This window comes from Ooceraea biroi, chromosome 4 (assembly GCF_003672135.1).
Source record: "Ooceraea biroi isolate clonal line C1 chromosome 4, Obir_v5.4, whole genome shotgun sequence".
NCBI lineage: Eukaryota > Metazoa > Arthropoda > Insecta > Hymenoptera > Formicidae > Ooceraea > Ooceraea biroi.
The window spans coordinates 377,505-384,716 of NC_039509.1; positions in this window are offsets into that span (position 1 = coordinate 377,505).

The window sequence follows — 7,212 nt, forward strand, 5'->3', positions numbered from 1 at the left end:
CGCCATGGGCGGCCGCGCAGCGTCGCAGACGTGCTGAGGGTGAGACTGATCAGCCGGCCGGCATCCGGAGTTGTGCGCGAACACGCGCGAACATCGTGAAGATCAGGACCACGCAATACGCACGCAAGACGCAAGAAAAAGGAAAAGGAGAAGCGGTGGAAGGAGTGGAAAGGGCGGTAAAGCCGGGGAGGTCGCCTGCCGGAAAGGACGGGAAGAGCGGACGCGCTTCCGGGCAGGGCGCAAGCTCAGGGCTACTTGTTTACATCCGCCCAACGCCGACCAGCAAGCACGTTGTTACGAAGTAACGCGATCAGCGTCACGTTGCTCCATCGTGTTCAGTGAAGACATCAGCTGCTGTAAATCAAGACCGGCAACGAGAGAAATCACCAAAGGAACACCGAGAGAGAATTTTTCCAGTGAGGAGTCCGTCCAGGACGACTCTGAAAGGTCAAGGACGAGACTTGCCCATGGCACAGAGTCGCTTCCTCGGTTAATGAACGCGTGAGTATATCTGTCATGCGAGCTTTCTATGGTGTCTCTCGCAATACCTTGAATCTTTATGTTGCGGCGTCTTGTATTAAGAGGAGTACGTGTTGCGCGCGCGGTAATCGGCGAACGTTCACGTTGTCACGTGTGTGCTAGATGCACGCTGACTTCCGGAGAGCTCCGTTAATTTAGCGGTTTTGTGTACCTCGCGCCGGGAATAACAAAGTTTAATTAATATGATGACCGAGTACATGTAAAGTACGTAAATAATAATTTAATAACGATAAAATATTGAAGTACTCGGCGACTGATACGCGATGGAAATGACGAAGTTGCTAAAAGCGGAATATTGATTAAATATTATAGTGCACGTAGTTGCTTGCGGAGAGAAAGTTTAGATACGTGGATTTTTCCCGCGTGATGGATTGATAAAATCACAAAAATTCTTAAACTTTCAATTAAAATTTTTGTTATTTTAAATATTACTTCACATCCAATAATTTGAAGTAAATTAGAGAAATAACATGATTCAAGTTGCGATAAGATTACAATTTGAAAAGTTCATGGCTCAATTAGATTGATGATTACGTTATGTGTGTATGTATCTGTGTTTGCAATTTCGCTTTCCATACGATCAACTGCCAATTACAGAATTTATGGCTTGGCTTTTGATCTTGATTAAAGACGCAACGCTGCTTTTTTACGCTGGGCTTTATTCTTCGGCCAATGACTTTCTAGCAAAATAATTCCACGTCGGATATCGATTTTCAAGTTGGTTGCGTGTAGCAAACGCATGAAATAGGTCCTATTGAGTGACGTGTATTCATAACAGACTACACATTTCATAAAAATTATTGAAACGACACGTCGATATTAAACACTATAAAAATAAAATTTAAATTACTTCTCAGTATCTAATCACTTTTATATATATATATAATTTTGCTAAAATATTATTTAAATTATTTGAATGTTATTTAAATTTGCTACCTCAAGCTTCTAATTTATATAATAAATTTAAATAATTCATCTTCCGAAAAATTATTTCACGCGCTTGGTTGCGCCAATTAATCTTGTATAAACGAGGAGAACGTATGTGTGGTGTGTTTGAAACTATACGTGAAAGGGGAGCGGTTAACGAGCTGAGAAATGCGCGAGGCTTCGGTTCGGCCATGCCGCGAACCTTGAACTTATCGATCAGTCAGTATTTATATTGCAACGACCCAAAAATCGAGTCAAGGACCGGCGAATAAAAACGAGAGGACCGTGTTTGAGTTCGCGAGCGTCACATGAACATATATGATACACACATGATACATACATATATGTACTAAGTGATCACGTTCACCACGCAATGGTTGATTAAATTGGTTTCATGACTAACAAAAAGGCTAATAGCCAACCTTGTTGAATATATACTTACCTATCTTTCTTTTTTCTTTATTTGCATCAATTATTGTCTGTACTCGTTAAAACGCGATCGAATGTCTCGTTGTATCAATGAGCGCGCGAACAAAGTAACCATGAGAGCAAAGCTTTGTAGAAAAAATATATAAAATATATTCTTCTTGTATAGAAAATATTAATATGAAAAATATGAACAAAATACAGAAGACTAGAGGACTAAAGAAATTGCGATAGACAAAAAGGGCGAGGGACTGTATCAATTACTCCTTTATTTGGATTTCTTTGAAGTTGCAACGGGTGACGGACAATATATGCTGAAGCCCAAGAAAAACCCTTGTTAAAAAAATCTGTGTTTTACCATCCTATGATGTCCACGACAATCCTTCTTTGTTTTTGACATGTTGAACAGGAAAAAGGATTGATGAAAAACTTCAAAGGAATATACTGGACATACGATTTCAATAAAGTCAAATGAAAGAAATGTTTCAAAAATATCATCTTAAAAGAAAGATTGAAATTTTCCGAATAATTCTAAAAAAAATGTTAATTGTTCGTGCATTTGTAACAGCCAAGTAGATACAATTTTATTTTTTATTATATTTGTGCACTACAAGCTACGAAAGAATATTAATCACACGTGGTTAAATTTAACACCAAAACAAAAATAGACTTGGCAACGAAACACTGTTGCATATTATCACACACGTTACTCACCTCGATTTGCAAGATCCCCGCCGACCTGCGATTCGAAAAGAGAAAGGATCCCGTTGGGGCATCGTGTCCATCACAAAGCCAGTATTATTCGCGCGCGAGACACGAAGCACGACGTGAGTGCCTGAATGTAACCGTTCTGCCGTAATCGTTTGATAATTAAACAAATATCGTTAGGCAAGACAATATTAAATTAAATTTTGTATATAAAAGATCATGTAACAGTTAACTCAAAAATCACGTTTCTAATTTATGTCGATTTTTTCTAAAGTGTTTTCATTATTATATTCTATTTTTCGGTGCGTTAAACACAGTGAATTTAAAGATCTCTCTTTAAACCACTCCACGTGATCCACAATGGAGGTAAGAGATAAGATATCAAAATAAACATATTTAAGTTGTTCTATATTATTTTTTCATAGTCATTTTTCATAGTCATTTTTCATGGTGAAAATTTTATTCCGGTTTATATAACTTTCAAAGTACGGTACAAAATAATATTGTTAATGAGATATCACGAAAATAGTTTAATAGTGAAACGCTGTGGAATATGTACTGAGCTCAAAGCAAGTCCGGCATAAATATTTCCGAGATAGCAAAGTTGGAGGCGGAAGGGCAATAACTGTTATAATTACCGTAATTATGACGATTACTATGTAGCACGACTGCAATCGAGGTAATGTCGATCTTTGCAGAATCGCGCGGAAATGTTGTATCCTCTCGTACATTCCATGTAAATGTAAAATATCTCTATTTTATTCCAATATTTCACCTAGCTTTTTGCAATGTAATCTATTTATTAATAGCATGCAAAATTGCTAACACGTAGAATATCATATCACAATAAAAGACAAAACCAGTTCAATACGTGCACAAAATATCTTCTCAAATTAGATGTATTTTATACAAAATTATGAAAAAATAGCTCAGCTAAAATATCACTAAAGGAAAAAAATCAATTCAAAATAAGTCGCATCGATCGGCTTTAAAATAACTTTTCCATTTGGAAACAGGCTCTCCGAAATTCTTAGAAAATATAGAAAATGGAAAAACGAAAAGCGTTTTGCATCTTGTCTGATATCAGAAATGGATGCTCGCGGCATGTTGGAAAATTACCGACAGTATCAAAGAGTGAGCGAGCGTCATTGACCAATTCGACGCCGAGAACGCGGACTATCACAGGGGAGCGGTATGTACCGGATCGGTCGATGGGTAGTACGTGGGCGTCGCGACGCCGGCGCCGGGTAGAAAGCTCACAGGTGGTCGCCACGCAGTCTGGCCGTGTTTCGTGTCGGGTACCGTACCGTGGCAGCGCCTCGTTGTCGGGTTGCCGCTTTTTCGAGGTCCACGACCGACCGAGGCTAGAATCGATCCGCGGCTACTTCCGGCTTCCGTTTGTTGTGACGCTCGCGCGCGCGGACACCCCCCAGCGATAACCTCGCACCCTCCCCGCAACCTGTGTGCGTGTTTCGGCGTGACTATCAACCCTCGCGTAGTCAACTGTGCGTTCTATCGTTGCGAGCTTCCACATGCGGAAGCTCGTCGATTTCAACGCTGCTTGAGAAGACCTATGGAACCTTGAGGTGATATGAGGGACCAATTTACGAGTGACTTAAAATAATCGTGATAAATAATCGTGAGGTGAATGCACCATCATAGTATTCTTTATGATAGCATCTATGATTTTTTCATAGGTGTTTTATAATTATTAAGTTAATATACATATGTAAGGAATTTTATATGACTGTCAATTTTATCCTCAAATACCCTAAAAGTGCGGTATTATTTTTTAAACATTTTTTGTACACTGCAAACCATACTATTCCATAGTAGTGAGTAATTTAATAATAATAAGTAAGAATCTTAATTTCGAGTTATTTCCTTCAAGCGATATGCATTAATAACGTGTTAATAACGTGTTAATCGGCGAATTATAATTGATTGTCTGAAAGCAAAGACTGTAGACTCGTCAATAGACTTTATCATATTAATATGGATCGCCATTGTGCGCTTTACGATTTCACACGATAATGAAAATAACTCTAATATAGTAAAATTAAAAATTTAATGAACATTTGACATCATTTAAATTTAATAATAATAGTATTATTAATAGTGATTGGAACATCTGCAGGAGTTCTTCTTCGAGTTCATCGATCGATCTTGTGTTTTTGATAACAGTTTTGCTGCTCTGCGCTTTTGTTTGTGAAACCTCATAGTATTCACGATTACAGCGTTCCATTCATCGGATCTCTTCCAGCTCGCTACATGTTGCTTTGGTGACATAACGTAACACTGCGCGCACGTGTACATCCATGAAATAACAATCGTTAATTGGAGTACCAAGTGCACTCAGCTCCCTCGAGGCTTACCCGACTACTGGATGATTTTATTTAACCTCCGGCGCAGCGAAAAGAGCTTAAAAGTGAATTAGAAGCCATTAACAACTGCCCTTGTGTGTCGAGTCACAGAAGTAAAGCAATTAGCCGACAGAAGAAACTTAAGCTTCGGAATTTTATTACCTCATTGCGAAGTTCAGTCTGGCTACGTATTAGCTTGCTTAAAACACGCGACGTTATCAGGAGCTTTTGAGCTTATTCGCAGACTCCAATATTTCTGGATGCTTCTTGTAATACCGTATAAAATCTAAATCACTCTTATTCAGTATTCAGCTTCCTGCGGAAGCTCGAGTGTAGTTGAGATTTTGTCTAATGCAGATGCAGAAGTGCAACGAGATCGTTATCGTTAATTATGCGATCGCACGCGAATTTCGCGACACGATTCTGTCATGACGTTTCGTCTGATATTCTCGCCTTGCATCGCCTTGAAACGTCGCAGTGAGGAGTGCACGAGCGGAGTGCAGAAATAATTCCGCGCGTGCACTTGTCGACGTACACGTGTGTATAACTCTTTACGTGTGCACACGAAAAGAGAAGAGCTCCGAGCTGTAAGACGGTGAGAAGGGACGCGATGAAAGAAGGGCGAAGACAACGGTGAGCCACAAACGGATCGTAATTAAAGTTACCCTTCCTGGCGCGAAACGCGGATTTCTAAATATATGTATGTGCATAGCCGACGAAAGATGAAAATAGAGAAAGAGAGAAAGAGAGGAAGAAAAGAACTTGCACTAAAACAAACTCTTGCAGTGAGCATTGCGACGCCAAGACGTCACTTCGCCTTTAGTTAGGTCAGTTATCGCGTGAATTTTCGACGTTTCAGCTTGTCTTATGTATAACATACACTGAAACAAATCGCTGTTACATTTGGACCAAACGTAATTTTGAGCTTTCGGTTTTACGATTGACGGATTGTGATAGTTCAATTAGCCAAAAGCAACATGAGGTAAAATCTTCATAGTATTAATTACTAGTAATATCACTTATTTAAATTTAGCCATTAGCAAAAATATTAAAAGATTTGTTATGATAACATCAATTCCTCATCCTGTGAGAGTTGCGAAGTTTATGATGTAATAGGTTTTAAAAAATAATGCACAAGCATAGTATAACATAACATCCCTCGCAATCATCTCCTCGAATTGCTTATTTGTTTTCCTGTCTTGCCTGTTGGGTTCCTTGGAGAGCATCCACGTGGAAAGATGTACGCACGTGACCAGACGAGCGCGCTAGCGCGCCAATCGCAGCTCCATGTTTGGCGATCTCTACTATGGGGAGAGAGCCAAGAGCCAGTTAACGGCGATGGGGCTTCCTTCTGAGACAGTACCGATCCGATCGCGTTTGCACTGTCGTTCTCGGTTCAGACGAATACGATCCCTTTTTCATATTGTTCTCCGAGAACAAGTTTTTCTTGAGAACTATCTCTTGGGTATTAAACGTGTTTAAAGTGTGTACCATGGGTACCGTAGCTTTAAGTAAGTTTAGTGAAATAGTTCAGTTAAATGATGTGATGACATGGTGTGCGGAATTAAAATCGCCTATATGTAAAATTGAATAAATTTAATATTAGAAGTTAAAGAACTCTCAAATTGAAAAATAAATATTATTTGTGGTTTTGGAAGGTTTTCATTTGGCTGACCTAATAACACCATCAGAATGTTAGTGTATCTGATTTACCACAAGTTTAATGTTTCACTCTATTATATCACTATCCACTAGATACAATTACATCTATAAGACACTTCTTCACGCGAATGAAAATTGTTACATGCATCAATGAAGCAACGAAGAAAACGTTCGAGTGAGAATAATGGTAACTTGCTTAAGAAATGGCATTTGTTAGCATGGAACTTTAAAAAATTCAGTCTAGATTCGAGCATTTCGATTTGTTCCAGAAACTAAAAGTTGTAGTTCTCAGAACGTCTCTGTTCTCTTTTATTTTCCCGGACATCAAAGAACTTCGACATTCGTAAATCAGAATAGTTTGTAGTAGTACTGCCTATTGTTTCCTCCGTTACTTGAGAGGCACGAGGAGCGACTCAAAGGATCGCACGTATTCCGACTTCAATAAAATCAAATAAATGTCTAACAAAATCCAACGAAACAAGATTCAAAAGTCCACTCATGTGCAGATGCTATTCTCGTGTTTTGGTACCGTGGTTGTTTTATTAAATCTCGCGCGGTTACTGACCTTCCTAAAATAGAGGCAAAC